Consider the following 19,415-nt stretch of genomic DNA (forward strand, 5'->3'; position numbering starts at 1 on the left):
TCCTGACCTCCTACATTGTCCAACACTTCATCCGTGATAGGAGTTGGGAATGGATCATGCACACAAGCATCATTCAATTTTCTAAGATCCATGCATATCCTTATCTCATCCTTTTGCTTCTTCTCTTGTGCCACCATTGGGCTTACCCAATCAAATTCTTCCACAGGCTCAATGATGCCTATTGTGAGAATTTTCTCTAGTTCTACATGAACCTTCTCCTTGTATTTTGGATTTAAGCAGTAAGGCCTCTACCTAACTGGATTTGCGTCATGATTTAACATGATCTTCATTACTCCGAAATCTCCAACTATTCCTTTCAAACCCGTAAACTTGTTTAGGAATAAGTCCTGATATTCGCAGAGTAATTCAATGACCTTATCCACCGTCGCATCATCCCAGTAGTCTCCAATCTTCGCGAATTTAGGTTCTGCCTTTGTACCAATGTTTACCTGCTTAGTTTTCACCAGTGCAGTTATATCAGGGTTCTCAATCTATGATCCATGAACCTCGCGATGGCCTTCTAATTCTGGAATGTTAATATTCCATGGATCCTCATCCTCCTCTTTAGCAGTTACATTATAACATTCCAGCGCGTGACTCATCTGAGTAGCCCATTTAGGCTGAATCAATTCTACCGGCTCCTGTAGTATCCTAAAGATGGCTACTTTTACCTCTTGTAGTGCTTCATTAATACTGTCCCACCCATCCTCAAAACTAAAGGTCATCACGAACCCTTCGTGCAAGATATCACATTCACCTGTCCCACAGTGGAGCTTTGTTTCTATATACCACTTCATTGGTATAACATCTAGGTTATGACAGAATTGGTGCACCCACTCAGGTTGTGGCTTTTCTCCATAGGCCTACGTCCACTTGGCCAGATGTGCGTGCGGATCATCCTGCCCATCATACTTGTCTATCAATTGCACCTTAGGCTTCCCAAATTGTGTGTGCATCATTCCCATACATTCACGCCAATCATCAAAGCTTCCTTTGTGCATACCCCACCATCTCGCAGGCGGAGTGCACAATACCCAGTCTAAGGCCTAGAAGCATTGCTTTTCTAACACCTCCCTTTCAAATGCATCCAAGAAGGTATCTACCTCATTTATACCATCATAAGTAGGTAGATCTCTTACTTCTATCGACACATAGTGCAGCGACCTTGTCATCATATTGCAATTCAGCGTAGGTACTTCGTGTAACCGATTCTGCCATCGTTCTACTTCTTCATCGGAATCCGAACTACAAGAACTCTCACGCTCCCATGTAATCCTCCCATCCATGGCGGGAATCACCCAGTCTTTGTCTCATGTTGTTATCTTGTAGATGCAGTCCAGATCATCATCATTTTCATAGTTGTGGACCGGCTCCATATAGCAAGATCCTTCAACAAGGTCCAAGGGTATAATTACGCATAGTGATTTCTTTTCAAAGATCATTTTTCACTTTTTCAGATTAATTACCCCATTCATGTTAGTGGCCTAGTAAATTTTTAGGAGCACGGGGTAGGTAATGTTGTCATCAATAATCTCTATCACTTCAAAATCAGCTAGCGTGCTCGCTCCCTCAATATCCACAGTTATTCCTTGTAATCGCCCCATGAGTATTATTTTCTGCTGGTTCACCATCCTTAGCTGAATTGGAGACCACTATAGCATAGGTCTTCCCATTCACTCCCATGTCTGTTTCGGCAAAACATTCACATCCGATCCCAAATCCAAGATGACTTGATCCATCTCATATTCTCTGATCTACGTGGTTAGCCTCATTTCTCGTCCTGTCCTTGTCTTATGCTTTCCAATCTTCCTGGCACGGTCCCAGTGCATCTGTTGATGAGTTCCTGTAACCATTTCACAGCCTTACTGTCACACAGTAACTTCATACAGGTTTCCAAGAATGTTGTGAGCATAGATGGGTCCATTTCTGGCTCCGGTTTATCTTTGCTTCCTGAAGTGGAGGCATCAACGAAACTCTACTTAGCTTCCATGAAGGTTTCCCAAGTGTGCTCCAAATAAAACTCTACTTCTTTCACCAAAGCTTTGCGAACCCAAGTACTATCTTCTGGTTGTTTGCCTTTATAATCTCTCATCGCAATTCCACTTCAGAGCAAAATGTTCACATTCGGATCTTCCTCATGTAGCTCAGACCTCATCATTTGCAGGTTCTGAGTCGGGGGAGGTAGCAGTGCTTCTTTGTCGCGTATCCTAGCTATTAGTGTAGGAAAATATTTTGTCCCATGATCAAACAACATGCAATACAAACACAACGGGTGCGTTGGATTCATGCAATCGCAGGCATAATGTCCTGGCCCTCTGCAATTATAGCAAATCAACTGTCCGCGACCTCTTCCAAGTCCTCCTCAGCCTTAGCCTCGTCTATGCCTTTGAAATCATGTTCGCAGCATTCCTGTATTCTGGTCAAGGGGCCGCGTTTCAGCCTAAACTCAGTAGGTGGGAGTTCTATCCATCATCAACTCATAGCTTCTGCAAGTGCGCTCGTCATGTCCCATCGACCTACAAAAGTTGTAGAACAACGGTTCTGAATTCTGTGTATACTTCTGTAACAAGTGATGATTGTCTGTGGCATGTTTTCCAGCTATTTGACAGATCGCACACCACAAAGCAAGCACCACGCTAGGTCTTGCTTGAGCTTTCGACCTTAAAAGCATTAGTCCTCCTCCTGCAAGGTATTTTGTAAAATCCGGGCAGTGATCTTTGTCATGACCCTGACTCTTGCATTTCACACACCATACTTCTTCGCGCACTTCTAGCCGAACCGTCCTATCCTATTTCAGACTCTACATCTCAAGGCATAGATTCTTCAGTTGTGCATGGATCTACTGAACTCCTAGGTTAGGATCCTACATCAAGGTCTCATGTAGCCTCATATCAATCTCTAAGGTCTCTTCCTAAATCGTTATCTTCAGCTGCAATAACGCACTCCTTAAATGTGGTAGTAGCGAAGCTACAAACCACTCGTGATGTTGTCCATCCATCAAATTCATATTGGCTCCACAAATCATACATTTCAGCCTCTGATCTAGCTCCCAAGGAGTCTCACTTGGTAGCATCGTGATCCCTTTAAATCTAATGATCGACTGCGCTTCAGATTTAGGCCTGCTAAGTTCTCTATTTAGAGCTGCTTGGATATTGTGACTCTCACATCCAAGTTATCGTTGGAGTACTTAATATACCAGGTCAGTGCGCGATCTTGCAGGGCGGTAACCAGCGTCACCTTCTTTATATCGTCATCTGTAACTCCTTGCGCTTCCCATACAACCCTTACAACAAACCATAATTGGTTTGGATCCTCATTTCCCAAACCTTTGAACACAGGCAACTTCACTGTGCTTGCTATATTGAATCACGGTGGTGGTGGAGTTGGTACGGGTGAAGACAAAGGTGATGGTGGTGAAGCAGGTGGTGGTGTGGGTGGAGGTGGTATTCGCAGAATTCTTTGTCTTATCAGGTGGATCGCACTTCGCGGTGAGACCTTCACGAGCTCTTCCTTGTCCCCTCACAGAGGTAAAATCAAGGGGCTAGTTTCTGGTCCCTTATTTCCTTCATTCCTGTAAGCTTTTCCACTTCGCATAGCCCCAAACATCAAGGTAACTGCATAACCCTATTTTCGTACAATAACATTTTAATCCAAGTATTCAAAGACTTTATGTACTTACCTCGTGGTCCTTTGAGAAAGCATCACTCTACCTCACTATAGCTAACTGAGGTATCAACAGTGAATTCAGTAACAAATCCTCCTATAATATGATCGAGCCAATGATCAACGACGCACGTGATCTTATCCTCCGATGCTTCCAACCTTCGCACTAACTCTGGGGTCCACACAATAGGACCGTCAAGTTTCCACCTTCCTTGGCTATCTGCTAGCTTCGTGATCCACTCGTATAGCTCAATAGGGAAGGACGTGAAGAATATTTCATGGATATCCATATATATGTAGTTGTCTAACCACTCTTCTTTTGACAGTCACGGGTTTTTGTTCTCCTATGCCGCGAACTCGTGAATTATTTTTTCCAACTAGCCTTCAATTTCTTTCTTAGTTGGATTCCAATGATACAACTTCAGACATCTCTATTCAGATTCTAGTCCCAGCAACAGAATCATTTGTTGGATTACAAGGGCCTGACCTAGGTTCAGAGTTATTTATCTAAACAAATCCCTACACTACTGGCCCTTTTGGCATCAGCCCGCGGAGCGCATGCTGGAACCAAGTTTCCGCACCCTTGATATGTCTGTGATGTCGGTTTAGTCCAACTATACCTGTCTTCATGTAGGTCACTTCACACGTTGTTCCAACCTTCAATACCTTTGTGATATGTTACAATCATCTTTCGCGCAGTGCTAACCAAGGGTTAAGATGCTTTGCACTACTTATGGCAGTGAACTATACTAATTCCCCAAACTACACTGTGTATCTTACTTATCTTCTTAGCAAATCTTAGTTAACTTCGCGTAAATAGATATTATATCTTGCATTCACTTAATCAATACAATTATACACTTTTACGCATCATATTAGTATTAGAAGTGAATTTCATACCTAAGATAACAGATGCATAAAACATGAAATAAATACACAAAAATGATAGGAAACTTCTCTTTATTAATACTTCCAACTGTTACAAACTCAACTCGCCCTGTACACTCAGCTAGAGGGGTTCGCGCACTCAGCTATGGACTACTAGGCCTCTATGCACTCTGCTGCAGAGCCTTCTCCTACTCTACAACCCAAAACTAGACTTTTCTCCACATATATGACTCAATTCTTCATCTTTATCATGATGTCTTAACTACTTAGAGCCTCGCTCTATTTATACAATCCCATGGTCCATGAACCATGGGTAGATCTCTACAGCTGACATTACAATAAAAAAATTAAGGGTAGACAACCCTATGACTCTTTTACAAACTACGCGCTCCGTGCCCAAAAAATGCGGAGTCTTTACATCAAAATTACAATTTTTAACCAAAATCTAGGCTCTAAGACCCAAAACTTCCCTTGGGGGATCCCACGCCCAACAAAGGTAAATGAATTGATTTTATTATATGATAGCAATTTTTCTCAGTTTCCAGGAAAGTCTTAGATGCATTGGCTAGGGCCATATGTCATCAAAGAAATTACCGATGGTGGCACAGTTCAGCTCACAAAGTTGAATGGAGAACCATTTTGAGGAAGGGTAAATAGAATCCAGTTGAAGCCATACACAGGGGATCTGACTCAATGACTACATGACGACATGACAGTCTTAGCACTCAAGGCAACTGCAAGGGAGAGCGGGACTATACATTGCCCAGTTGGTGGAACTACGTGATAGAGGGGCTACGCGGAAAAGGGTGATGTCACAGTATCAGAAGGCATGCGAAGGGAGTTGGACTATGAGGGGAGACACTGTGCAACACAACTAGAAAATGACCATTACAGGCACTGTTCATGATCTGACAGCCAAGAGACGACTAAGAGGAGTGGGGGGCATAATTTAAGGCTGAAATCTTTGAAGATCTGCCGCCAAATCATCATTTATGGATGGATTTTGGGGGGAACGATCGAATTTGAATTCAAATTCATCTATAAATTATGCATGGTCATCCAGTAGAGAACACTTTGCATCCTTAGAATTTTTTAGCTGTGTTATCCGTCATTTATGAATCCTCAATTTCTTTCATATTTAGTCGCCAGCTCTGTGTTTGATACATTGCCTAAGGATACCCAACAGTTTATTCTTAGCACTATGTCCGGACTAGGTGAGACTGCAAGCATAGGAGGAGCTTTTGCCTCCGAGGGAGCGGACTCGAAAATTTTAAGCATGGATGCTCGGGCTCCTATGCCTATGGTTCCAAGGTCACCTAGGCCGAAGCCTACACCAATGCGTGAGAATCCCAAGCCCAATAAATACAAGCAGAAGAGGCCAATGCTGGTGCGCGAGTCACCAAGGAAGCACTCTACTACCCAGGCCCAGAGGGAGGATAAACAATCGACAAGGATAAGGAGAAAGTTGTAGATTTGGAGGCCGAAGAGGGAACATAGGATATAGATTTCGAGGGTGTGGAGCCCATCTCCAAATTGCGGGATTACATTCCTCCATGTAAGGGAAAGATGAAGGTCACTAAGGACCCAGATGGGAGGAAATTCCTCATAAATGCACCCCTTCTACTAGAAAGTATCACCTTTGAAGGCCTGTGCCTAGCATGGATCCCCCATTTGAAAATGGAAGACTGGGATTTGGTAGACCACGAGAGGTTCCCCCACCTCATGATGGAGAACTCCAAGAAGTGGGTGTACTATAAAGAATCTAGTCTCACCGCGTTGGAACTAGTTGAGTGGATTTGCGGAGTGAATCAGTCGGGGTTGTTGAACCTGCTGTGGGTGCCCCACTACCACTGCTCCAACATCAATATCATCATTATCAAGCAATTGCTAACCCTGGTACATGATGGATGTTTGTGGCTGAGTGCACCAATCCCAATTACAGACATGTTGATCCATTGGATCATGCTCCTGCCACATTTAGGCTTCAATCTGACCAAGGTGTTTGGCGGAAAAACAAGTGAGCATGACCTGGAAAAAAAAAATGAAGGAGAAGTTCAAGATATTTAAGAAGCTGCGTAGGTACTCCATCACATCTATCACCAACCCCGTGGTGAAAATTTCCACACATTTCCTCATTGGTAAGGTCATGAGGAAGTGTCACACAAATGAGGTTCCGACGCGAGTAATTAAGTTAGCTACACAGTGCGTGGAAGGCATGCAGATTAACTAGTCACACTACCTCTACAATGAATTCATTGTGAATTGTTGCGAGGCTTAGGACGAGAGAAAAACCTTCTGCTACGTGTGGTTGTTTCTCTCCATCGTGCTAGTAGCTTGGGATTTGCCGGAGGAGAGCCAATTTCCTCCCTTGGAGAAAGGATTTCCAAAGGCTGCATAGTTTTCCTCCCTTTGGGCCACAAAGGACTCCATGTGGGTCACGAAGATAAAAAAAAATGGGTGTTGATGGAGGCGAGCATTCACATGGCCATCAACTAGAAGCAACGATTGTCCCCGACTATGTTTGAGCAGTTATCAGAGTATGCGAAGTTTAAGGCAGACTTCCACCACGTATATATCAGGGCTCACGGAAGGATCCACAACATAAGTGGTTTGATTTGCCTTATCTTACCACAGGCGATGCCATTCAGTAGGTTATCAAGTGTTGGCTGACATATTAGCATTCTCCATCTGATCTGGCCGTAGGCACTAGCAAAGGCGTGGGGAGTTCTGTGGAGAAAAAGAAGAATGAGGCAGCAAAGTGGGTGGTCTAGCAGTTGATCGAGAAGAAAAGGAAGGAGGCTGAGGAGAAGGGTTAGCTGGAAAAATAGCACGTTGCAAGGCAGTAGGCTAAACAGGAACAATGCGACTTTGAGCGGAGCGATAAATCCCCTTCTCCCTAGACCGAGGAAGAGGAGGAGTCCGAGTAGGGAGGTAGCGGAGATGAAGAAAAGAGCACTCCATTCTAGGTGAAGAGATATAGGTAACAACAGAAGGAGGGACCATGGAAGAAGTCAAAAGTGACGAAACCACTGTTGGATCCTATCACTCTCATAGAAGGCGATCTCGATGAGATCGGAGATAAAGTACATGATACCACAACGGAACTGTTGTAGCAGTTCGAACAGAAGCACCTGCAATTGTTAGGTACTCTTCAGAAGGATCTGTGTGAACTATAGATCTAGACCAGAAAGATCCATGTGGGCTCAGGGTAGGTGAATGCTGAACAGACGAGCTTGGCACTAGGGACCAGTCAGGTTGCATAGATGGTAAACTCAGCCAATCTTCAGACAGTTTCACTACTTGAAGGATCTTTGAGTGCATAATTGGTCGATGACAAGGTCATCGTAAGTACTCTGAAGAATATTGGCCTCAACCTCGTAGTACTCCCCAACAATTATCTTCACACTGTTGGGCGTGGGATCCTCCAAGGGAAGTTTTGGGGCTTAAAGCCCAGATTTTGACCAAATCTGATGTAAAGACTCCGCAATTTGTGAGCACGGATCGCTAACTTGCAAATGAGTCATAGGGTTGTCCACCCTCATTTTTGTAAATGTAATGTTAGCTTTAGAGATCCACCCATGGTCTGTGGACCATGGGATTGTATAAATAGAGCAAGGCTCTAAGTTGCAAAAAAAAGGAAAAAAAAGAAATAATCATGAATGAAGGATGAAGAATTGAGTCTTATCTAAGTGTAGATTTGATTCTTAGGTCATAGAGTAGGAGAAGGCTTTGCAGCTGAGTGCGCAGGGGCCTAGTAGTCCACAGCTAAGTGCACAGACCCCTGCAGCTGAGTGTGCAGGGCGAGTCAAGTATATAACCTTTGGAGAAGTAATAAAGAGAAGTTTCATATCATTTCTGTGTATCTTTTCTTGTTTTATACATTGAGTATATTAGGTATGAATTGCAATTTTACTGTTTATATGTGCAAACTTATATGATTATGTTGACTAAGAGAATATAAGGCAAAGTATCTGTTTACGCGAAGTTAACTAACAGTTATAAGAAGATAAGTAAGATCCATGGTGTAACTTGGGGAATTAGCACAAATCGCTACCTTAGCAGCGCGAAAGCATCTCAGCCCCTGGTTAGGGTTGCGCGAAGGCGATTATAACAGATCGTGAAGGCCTCAAATATCAGGGTAGAGCATGAAGTAACCTGCATGAAGGTATTCACTGTTGGACTAAACCAACCCCTCAGACATGTCAAGGGTGTGGAAACTTGGTTCCAGCATCCCCCCATAATGCTTCGGGTGAGACCTCAGTCCGTGCTCTGCGAGCTGTTTCCGAAAGGGTTAGTAGTGTAGGGATTTGTTTGGCTAATTAACTTCGAACCTAGGTCAGGCCCCCTCAAGCCAACAAATGGTTTCGTTGCTGTGATCGGAATCTGCATAGAGATGTCTGATGCTATATCATTGGAATCCAACTAAGAAGGAAATTGAAGGTTGGTTGGACAGGAGAATTCACGAATTCACAGTGCAGGAGAACAGGAATCTGCGGCTATCAAAGGAAGAGTGGTTAGCTACTACCTATACACAGAGATCCACGAAATCTTCTTCGCATATTTCCTTATTGAGCTGTACGAGTGGATTGTGAAGCCAACAGATAGCTAAGGGAGGTGGAAACTTGACGATCCTATTTTGTGGACCCCAGAGTTGGTGTACAGATTGGAAGCATCGGAAGATAAGATCATGCACACTATTGATCACTGGCTCGATCAGATTATAGGAGGATTCATTACTGAATTCACGGTAGATACTTCAGTCAGTTATACCGAGGCAGAGCGATGCTTCCTCAAAGGACCACGAGGTAAGTACGTAAAGTCTCTGAATACTTGGATTAAAATGTTCTTGTGTGAAAAGAGGGTTATGCAATTACGCGAAGTGGAAAAACCTACAGAAACGAAGGAAGTAAGGGACCAGAGAATAGCCCTTTGATTTCACCTCCACGAGGGGATGAGGAAGAGCTCATGAAGGTCTCTCCATGAAGTGTGATCCATTTGATAAGGCAAAGGATTCCACACATACCACCCCCACCCACACTACCACCAGTGTCACCGCCTTCACCTCCATCTTCACCCATACCACCTCCTCCACCAGTGTGAGTCAACATGGCAAGCGCGATAAAGTTTCATGTGTTCAAGGGAGTAGGAAATGAGGATCCAGACTAGTTTTGGTTCATGATAAGATTCGTAGATGAAAATATAGAGAAAGCGACACTGGTTAGCACCCTGCAGGACCACGCGCTGACCTGGTATATTAAGCATTCTAATGACAATCTGAATGCGAGGATCACAGATATCCAAACAGCGCTAAATAAGGAATTTAGCAGGCCGAAGTCAGAAGTGCAATTGATCATTCAATTCAAAGAGATAACAATGCTACCAAGCAAGACCCCTTGGGATTTGGATCAGAGGCTGAAGTGCACAATTCGCGAAGCTAATATGACTTTGACGGATGGACAGCACCACGAATGGTTTGTAGCATCACTAATGCCGCATTTGAGGAACGCGCTGTCACAACAGAGGTTAATGACTCAGGTAGAGGCCTTGGAGATCGTGATGAGGCTGCATGAGACCCCAATACAGGATCCTAACTTGGGAGTTCAGTAGATCCATGCGCAGTTGAAAAACATATGCCTTGAAATGCAAAGTCTGAAACAGGACAGGACATCTTGACTAGAAGTGCGCAAAGAGGTATGGTGCATTAATTGTAAGGGTCAGGGTCATGATAAGGACCACTTCCCCGTTTTCATGAATTACCTCACAAGAGGAGGACCAATGTTGTTAAGGCCGGAAGCGCAAGCGGAACCTGCGGTGCCTACTTTGTGGTGTGGGATTTGTCAAATAGGGGGGAAACATGCTATGGAAAACTGCCATTTGTTACAGAAGTAAACACAAAATTCACAGAAATTGTTTTGTAACTTTTGTAGGTTAGTAGGACACGATGAGTGCACTTGTAGAAGCTATGAGTTAATGATGGATATAACTTCCACCTACAGAGTTCAGGCCAAATCGCGACCCCTAGACCCAAGTACAGGGATGGCGTAAACTTGATTTCAGGGGCACAGGCGAGGCCGAGGTGGAGGGGGACCTGGAAGAAGTCACGGACAGCTAATATGCTACAATTGTGGAGGGCGGGTACATTATTCTCGTGATTGTACAAATACAACGTGCCCATCATGTTTGTATTGTACCTTGTTTCATCATGATATGGAAGATTGTCCTACGCTGATAGCTAGGATACGCAACAAGGGAGCGCTACCACCTCCCCCAACTCAGAACCTACAGATGATGAGATCTAAGCTGTGCGAGGAAGATCTGAATGTGAATATTGTGCTCCGAAGTGGAATTACGATGGGAGATGATAAAGGCAAGCAAGCCGAAGATAGCACTTGGGTTCGCAAAGCTCCGGCGAAGGAAGCGGAGTTTGATTTGGAGCACGCTCGAGAAACCTTTATGGAAGAAAAGAAGAGCTTCACTGATGCCTCCACTTCAGGAAGCAAAGGTAGACCAGAGCCACAAATGGAAACATTCATAAAGCTACTGCGTGACAGTAAGGCTACAAAAGGATTGCAGGAACTCATTAACAGATGCTTTGGGACAGTGCCAGGAGAACCGCAAGTAGTCTGAAAGATTGGAAAACATAAGACAAGGATGGGTAGAGAAATGAGGTTAACCACATAGATTGGAGAATATGAGATGGACCAAGTAATTCTGGACTTAGGATTGGACGCAAATGTTTTTCCGAAGCAAACAGGGGAACACATGGGGAGGCCTACGTTGTAGTGGTCTCCTATTTAACTGCGAATGGCGAACCAACAAAAGATAATACCCCTGGGGTGATTGCAGGGAATCCTGTGGATATTGAGGGAGCAAGCATGCTAGTAGACTTTGAGGTGATAGAGATTGTTGATGACAGCAATCTCTACCCTGCACTCTTAGGAATTTATTGGGCCACTGACATGAATGGGGTGATTAATCTGAAGAAGCGCGAGATGATTTTTGAGAAGTCTCTGCGCGTAGTTATACCTTTGGACCCTGCTGAGGGATTGCACTATACAGAGTCAGTGTGTGACTATGAAAGCAATGACGATTTGGACTACATCTACAAGATAACCTCGAGAGAGAAAGACTAGGTAAATCCCATTGCGGTTGGACGAATATCATGGGAGCGCGAAAGATCCTACACTTCAGATTCGAATGAGGAGATAGAATGATGGCAGAACCGGTTACACAAGGTAACCACACTTAATTGTAACATGATGACGAGGTCAATACGGTGCGTATCAACAGAAGTGAGAGATCTCCCTACTTATGATGGATTAGGTGAGGTAGATGTTTTCTTGGACAGATTTGAAAGGGAGGTGCCGGAAAAGCAACATTTCCAGGCCTTGAATTGGGTATTGCACGTCATGCCTACAAGGTAGTGTGGTACGCATAGAGGAATCTTTGAAGACTAACATGCATGTAGAAAAATGTTGCACTCACAGTTTGAGAAACCTATAGTGTGATTGGCAAATAAATACAATGGACGGGATGGTCTGTGCATGCATCTATCCAGGTGGGTACAGGCATATGGTAAACAACTTACACGAATACACATGAACTACACGTTGGGAAATACAGTCAATAAGCATGTGTTTGGGGGGGGGGGGAATACATGAATGGTTCCTCAAGTTGGAATGACAAACTCTAGAGAGAATGAGCGTGAAGAAAGTTATCCATGCAGAATCATTCAACGAAGTGTACGAAGCACTGAACAAGGTATGTAATGTGCAATGAAGTGATTGGGACCTGTGAGTACTAGCAGTCTTATGGGCTTATAGGAAAACGTGCAAGAAACTGACGAAACAAGCACCTTCTGGGCTTACCTATTGAGTGAACGTTGTAATGTCTATGGAGTATATCATGCCTAGTCTGCACATAGCATCGCCCTGGGACATGATGGTTCATGGAGCCTTGGAAGAAGGGATCGCGCAGTTGGAAGAGCTCGAAGAAGAATGCTTGGGACCTGATGAAGAGATCCAACAGGGTAATCTTAGGCTCCAAGAACTCATGAGTGAAAGATTTTGGTTGAGGGAGAAAAGCGCCATGGTGGAAGAAAAAGTCAAGAAGATTGAGGAAGGAATACAAAAGGACTTTCTTGATAAGAAAACCGTGATGATAAAATAGGATGTGCACAATTACATTGATGAATTTTGGGACTACCGCCGAGATTTGATCAGTTTCATTCCTTGGATTGGACCATATGTTACTAAGGGGATCACAGATGGTGGTGCGATGCAGTTGGTAAAATGCGCGATGAAGTTGGTGAAGTCAAATGGTGAAACCTTCCCAAGAGAAGTAAGCGATAGTCAGTTGAAGTCATATACAGGTGGCCCGGCCACCTGACTAGTCGTAGGAAGCACAATCTTAGCACCCCAGGCAATTGAAAGGAGGTGCGGGACTATAAACTACTCTGCCCGTGAGCTGCGTGATGTCAAGGTTGTGTGCAGGAGCAAAGTGTCACAGGGTCCGCGACAGTGCAAGGGTAGTTGCGTTGCCACGCAGGTCTCCTGGAAAGTGACCGTTATAGTCACTATTCACGATGTGATGCTCGGTTTGAGACCAAATGGAGTAGGTGGTAGGCATTTAAGGCAGGGTTTATGGGCTAGATTTGGGGAAATCTACCACCAAGGGAGCATTATTGAACTGGATTTTGGGGGAACAGTCGAATTCGAATTCAAAAGGCCCTATAAGTTGCAAAGGGCTGCCTTGCAAACAACACTTGACCATTTGAGAATTGAGCTATTATGCACCCAGAGATCTATGAACCCAGATCTGTTTGATTTTTTGAAGTCGAAGGCATTGTTTGAACACTTACCTGAGCCGTTGAGAGATTTGTGGAACAACAAAATGACCACACCAAAGGAAACCATGGATATTGGCAAGATGACCACTGAAGAGGTCGTGCAGGCCATGACAATAGGAGATTCCCCTGAGAGCATCAGGATAGTTGCGAAAATCCCTAAATCACCATGCATGCCGAGACCCAAGAAAGATAAGAAACCCATTGTTCCGGTGCACGTGTCCCCTATAAACCCACTGCAAACTAAACTAACCATGGAAGAAAAGGGGAAAGAAGTTAATGTGGAAACCGATGAGGAGGAGGAATACCTTGAGGAAATCCTGGTCGAAGAGGAGGAGGACAAAGAAATGGAGGAAGAAACCCAGGGTGCGGACCCTCTAACCAGGCTGCCAGCGTATGTTCCTCCACAAAAGGGGAAAGCAAGGGTGCCCAAGGACCTAGATGAGAGCAAGAGCTCTCTATAGACTTTGCTGATACCTGATGATATCATTTCTAAATGAGTGCACTTGGGACGGGTGCTGAGTCTAAAGTTTGAAGACTGGGATCTCGTGGACTAGGAGAAGTTCCCACACTTGGCAACTGCGTAGCTCATGAAGCCGAAGAAAAACACTACGGCGGGAGTCATAGAGTTGAAGCCACACAAGTGGTTGCACGGAGTCGAGAAAGCAGGGTTGTTAAACTTTCTCTGGGTGTCGCATCACCATCGTGCCCCAGTAACTATCTTTGTCACCAGGCAGCTGCTTTTCTTGGTGCATGATGGGTGTTTGTGGCTAGAGGAGCCCATCCCCATCATGGACCACCTAATTCATAGAATTACCCAACTCCCTTGTAAGGGGGAGGACCCCGCGGATATTCCAGAGGGTAAGAGCAATGACTTGGCCATCGCAGAGGCAATGAAGGAAAAATTCAAGCTAGAGAAAAAGAATAAAGGGTATGCAATCTCCAGTATCAAAAAGAAAGTAGTCAGAGTTGCCACCCAGAAACTGGCTGGCAAGGTTATGCGAAAGTTCCACACAGATGAGGTGCCCATGCCAATGATAGCACTTGCTGCATAGTGCGCGGAGGGGGTCCAATTTAACTAGTTTGAGTACTTGTGCAAGGAGTTCCTGGAGAATTTCCGTGAGGCACAGGAATAGGGGAAGACCTTCCACTATGCCTGGCTTCTACTGTACATAGTGCTGGTGGCTTGGGAATTTCCTGAGGACAGTCAGTTCCCCACAATTGCGCGAGATCTTCCGGAGGCAGTGAAGTACACTTTGTTGTGGGCCACTAAAGACACGCAGAGGATCCGAGACAGTAAGATATTATAGGTGTTCATGGAGATGAACATCAAAAAGGGGATTAACCGCAAGCCACGGTTATTGCCCACAATCGATAATAATCTACAAAGCTTTGTGGAGTTCAAGGCAGACTTCCACCACGTGTATGTTAGGGCGCGTAAGGACCCCGCAAAGAAGTGGAATGAGCTCCCGTACTTGGCCACGGACATTGTCATATTCGTCATACTTGAGTCATGGCCGTAGGAGTGGCGCGCTCCAGCCATCTCCGTGTTGGAAACAGAAAATTCTGCTACACAACGGAAGAAGGAGGAGGCAAAACTATGGATGGCACAATTGGAAGAGAAAAGAAGAAAAGAGGCAGCAGCAGCAAAGGCATAGGAGGTGCAGGACACCACGAAAGCAGCAGCAGAATAGCAGAAAGCGACAGCTAAGCAACAATAGGCAGCAGAGAAGGAGCATGAAGGCCACAAGTTTCCCTTGCTTGAGGAAGAGCCTGAGACAGAGGAAGGTTGTGTAGATCCAAAAACAACATCTGCACAGTTGAAGCGCCAACACCCAAGAGAGTAGGTGGGGTCACGAAAGAGGTCGAAAGCTTCTAAGACTTCTTTCGACCCGATCACCCTCACAGAAGGAGATCTTCATGATATATGGGAGACAGTGCACGACGTCACCGCAGAGGCCCTACAGCAGCTCGCAGAGGAGAATCAAATTGTGTTGGGGTCCCTCCGTGCACAGATATAGGAGTTGCAGGTGCAAACTCCTCATGCTAGTACTCTCTCGACTAGCCTTGCAGTAGGAACAACCGTGGCTGAGGAGATGATGTGCACCCACATGACCAACCCCATAGTGTTGCCAGAGGGGGCACTGGTTATAGAGAATGAGTCTAACAGGCCTACGATCAGTGCGTTGAAGGGAGTAGGGATCAACATGGATGTGCTCCCTTGGGAGACACTCTATGTCCTGCAGGACAGAGTGACTGCAAAGCTGTGGGCTAGGGAGGGTTGTGCACTACAGGTGTTGACCGAGTAGAAAATTAATATGGAACAACTGAGCCTGTAGCGTGATGAGGTAGTGATGCAGAACTGGCAGATGATGCAGGTGGTTAAGGAGGCCTACTAAATGGTCCTTGAGTTGGCCATCCCAGCAGAGGCACCAATAGAGGTGCACATCCAGTGGTTAGCAGGAGGAGTGCATGAAGCGCAAGAGGAGATGGCTAAGGTTCAACTGGATCTGAACCTTCAGATAGCAGAGCTGCGGTTGAAGGCACAGCCTTCAACTCCTCCAGAGGTGAGGGAACAACACGCTAGCACCATTACATCAAGGATGGAAGAGATCAGCTGTGTCGTGAAGGACTGCACCAAAATGTTGGAAGAGTCATTCGAGGTCCTCACCACTTTGCAGGAGGGCTTGAACATACATCGCTTCGAAATAAAGGTGCGCGAGCTGTAGTAACAGTATGATGATATAAAAGGGACTGCGCAAACGGTGGCCCTTACACATAGGTTCATGTGAATGCAACAGGCAAAAGCGCTTAAGGAGCAGGTAGACGCGATGCGACACAAAGAAGCGATTTTGAAGGCATGCATCCAACCTTGGATCGATGAGGCATTCGTCATTACAGCCTCAATCGAAGCCAAGCTCACGCAAATGCAGGGAACGCAGGAGCAGATGCAAGAAATCAGTTCAGATACCACGGTCACTGAACAACGTATGCGGGAGATACAGCAGGCAGTTTCTCAGTGCATTGTCAACCTTGCAGTGGTCCGAGTAGAGTTGGGAGGTCTCCACACGAAGATCTCTGCACTGACAGAGTGAATCGAGGGCGACTCACGATGTTTGTGTTGGGGGCTTGTTGGGCACGGGATCCCCCAAGGGAAGTTTTGGGGCTTCAAGCCTAGATTTTGACCAAAGCCGATGTAAAGACTCTACATTTTGTGTGCGCGGAGCGCAAACTTGTAAATAATTCATAGGGTTGTCTGCCCTCATTTTTTTAAATGTAATGTCAGCTTTAGAGATCCACCCATGGTCTGTGGACGATGGGATTGTATAAATAGAGTGAGGCTCTAAGTTGAAAAAAAAGGAAAAAAAAAATAGTCATGAATGAAGGATGAAGAATTGAGTCTTATCTAAGTGTAGAGTCGAGTCTTGGGTCATAGAGTAGGAAAAGGATCTGCAGCTAAGTGCACAGAGGCCTAGTAGTCTGTAGCCGAGTGCACAGACCCCTGCAGCTGAGTGCGTAGGGCGAGTCGAGTATGTAACCTTTGGAGAAGTAATAAAGAGAAGTTTCATATCATTTATGTGTATCTTTTCCTATTTTATGCATTGAGTATATTGGGTATGAATTGCAATTTTACTATTTATATGCATGAACTTATATGATTATGTTGACTAAGATAATATAAGGCAAATTATATGTTTACACGAAGTTAACTAACAGTTATAAGAAGATAAGTAAGATCCATGGTGTAACTTGGGGAATTAGCACAAATCGCTGCCTTAGTAGTGTGAAAGCATATCAGCCCTTGGTTAGGGTTGCACGAAGGTGATTATAATAGATCACAAAGGCCTCATGTGTCAAGGAAGTGCACGAAGGTATTCACAGTTGGACTAAACCAACCCCTCAAACATCTCAAGGGTGCAGAAACTTGGCTCCAACACCCCCCCATACTGCTTCGAGTGAGACCTCAGTCCACGCTCCATGAGCTGTTTCTGAAAGGGCCAGTAGTGTAGGGATTTGTTTGGCTAATTAACTCCAAACCTGGGTCAAGCCGCCTCAAGCCAACACACATGTTGCAAACAAGGGTGACAGTGGAGTTACGAGTGTAGGAGCAGTGTGCTCTCAGCCTAATCAGTGAATATCAGGTGAACAATGAGAAAATGTTCACTGAGAAGACAAAGGCATTGAAGGCAAAGGAGACAATATAGGCACAGAGCGTCTAGCTGATGGCTGTGGTGGCAGAAGCATGCAGGACAGTGTCGAAGTTGCACATACCGGAGGAGGCGCCGCTTGAGGCCAAGATCAAGAAACATGCAGCGGGTGTTCACGACGCTAAGACAGAGGTGGCCCAAGTTTAGTTTCATCTCAACCTGAAAATCACAGAACTAGATCTCAGGTCACAACCTTCGACCCCACCAGAAGTTAGGGAATAGCGCGAAGTAGCTGTTAAGGATGGAATAGCTACTATCGATGCCACGGTGGTGGACTGCACAATGTTGTTTGAGCAGGCCATGGAAGTAGTGATAGTCCTACAGGAAGATCCCAGCGTACAAAGATTAAAGATAGAGACCCGCGAGCTTCAGCAGTAGTACAACAAAGTGCAAGCAACTATGCGCAAAGTGACTACAACGTAGCACCTTTCCAAGTTGCAGGAGGGGAAGCAACTCCTTGCAAAAGTGGAAGCCGCACTGAAAAATAGGCAGTCCTTAAGGCGTGGTTGGATCCTTGGTTGGAAGAAGCCTACCAAGTCTCTGTGATCTGAAATGATCATAGACTAAAACTGATGTAGAAGTGATTAGACATTTATGATTTGAATGTTAACTGAAAGTGCGGAAATTGAGGAAAACTTGAGAAGAAGACTTTAAGACAATTGATCAAACATAAGAAATATTCATAACAGAAGTGAAAACTACAAAACATAGCGATAACAGACAACAAAGTTGATTATGGAGTTCGTCCCTGATGGACTACGTCTCCGGGTCTGCTTTTAAGATGGGTGACTGCTTTATTAGGATTGAAACAGTAGAGGTCGATTACACAGGGATTTGACCAAATTGAATGTGCACGCAGGAACTTCTGGTCACTGTCAATGGATATCCCTCTGAACCAACTTTCCAACGCCTATCACAGTTCCCAATTCTGACTCTGAATGCTCCTGTTACACTGAAAACAAAACTGCTTATGACCTCCAGAATCTGCAAACAAAAGTCAAAACCACTCTAATCTCCTCCATGGACAAAAACTGCCTCTTATAGGCCTGCAGGTACATAAAACCCACCTTTGGCTACATTTGAGATGAATTTGGTTGATTCTGGATAGGGTTTAGCTTCGGTCTAGTTGCAAGGAGACACCTTAGATGTTGGTTACAAGGTCCTCGAATTAGTTTGTAACAAAAACTTAACAACAAACCAAAAAATACATTGTATTAACACGTAACCGTTTGCGATTAGGTTAATCGGGCAGAGGTGTAGCCCCATTTCATGTGACTTGCCATAACTGCAGTTTGGGCTCTAGCAGTTCCGCTAACCATTCACCATGACGGTTGGTGGTGGTGGTTATCCTAGCACTCACATAGCGCTACCACCCACCTAACCGTATCTTCCCACCAAAACCCATGGAGTTTAACTTGACGACTTACCTACAGGTGTTCACATGTCACCGGTATCCACTGCGGTTCCGAGACCTAGCGATTACCACCTAACCCCGCAGTAATGTTAATTCCACGGTTGACATCTAGATCACATGCTAACAGTTTCCACTAATTTTTCCTATGGTTAACTAACTGTGGTTACCAAGACCCCGACAGTCTATCAATGCAGCATTCACATGTAGCCTTCTCCGACATGGTTTGCCTCCGTGGTTAGGGTTGTGTATTATTATTTTTATTGTTTTGCAATGTCAAACAAGGCCGAGAGTTTAATAGGTTAGGTTTTATGTTGTTTAACATATATTAATGTTTGGAGTATGGTCTTAGGTTTATTTGTAGTATTTTAACACATAGCAATATAACACATATTTCATT

This window comes from Pinus tabuliformis, chromosome X, assembly GCF_031772625.1.
Source record: "Pinus tabuliformis cultivar Carrire ecotype Pingquan chromosome X, CPIR1, whole genome shotgun sequence".
NCBI lineage: Eukaryota > Viridiplantae > Streptophyta > Pinopsida > Pinales > Pinaceae > Pinus > Pinus tabuliformis.